This window comes from Mycetomoellerius zeteki, unplaced genomic scaffold (genome assembly GCF_001594055.1).
Source record: "Mycetomoellerius zeteki isolate Tzet28-1 unplaced genomic scaffold, Tzet1.0 scaffold468, whole genome shotgun sequence".
In the NCBI taxonomy this organism is placed as follows: Eukaryota; Metazoa; Arthropoda; class Insecta; order Hymenoptera; family Formicidae; genus Mycetomoellerius; species Mycetomoellerius zeteki.
Window position 1 is genome coordinate 27,133 of NW_017257466.1, and position 593 is coordinate 27,725.

At 62.7% G+C, this 593-nt stretch overlaps 1 pseudogene; it reads left to right on the forward strand.

The window, feature by feature from the left end:
* Window positions 1-496: 496 nt before the first annotated feature.
* Window positions 497-593, forward strand: part of LOC108727036 (uncharacterized) — a 1,378-nt pseudogene continuing 1,281 nt past the window's right edge.

Below are 593 nucleotides of genomic sequence, written 5' to 3' on the forward strand. Positions count from 1 at the left end.
TTCTTCCTTCTTCGCAGGTACATTCTTGATCTCCACAGTGCCTGCGGGGCACACCGTGGAGCGCCTATCGCGCGATACCACGCCGCAGTTTCCCACGACGAGGTCCGACACGGGGGTAGCTAGGTTGCCACCACCCCCGCGCCGGTAGCTGTCGGTTCCGAGTCCAACTGCTAACGTAACCTTGTTTCTTTTCCTATCCATAAATTGAGTCGTCATAGTTTGTGAGCTATTTAACAAGCGGCCCACACGCCGGGTGTACGATTTTCCTTCCGGGTTTTAAGGGTTTTCCTTCCCTATCTCCGCCCCCCCACGCCCTGCCTCGGAATACGTCCGAGCGGCCGCGGGGGGGCCGAGACCGCACGCCCTGCCTCGGAGTATGTCCGAGCGGTCGTGCGGCCCCTCCTCCAGAAGAGAGACGAGTTGCCTCGTCCTCTTCCCTACGGACCTGCCCCGAGTGGGCAGACCCACACCCCCGCTAGGGACACCGCGCCGTGCAATGGCCTTGACCGGCCTGGCCGGCACCCTAGCAATCGGGTCCTCGTGCAATGGGATTTCTCCCTGAGGACCCCCCCTCCCATGGCGTGTGGCCGCCC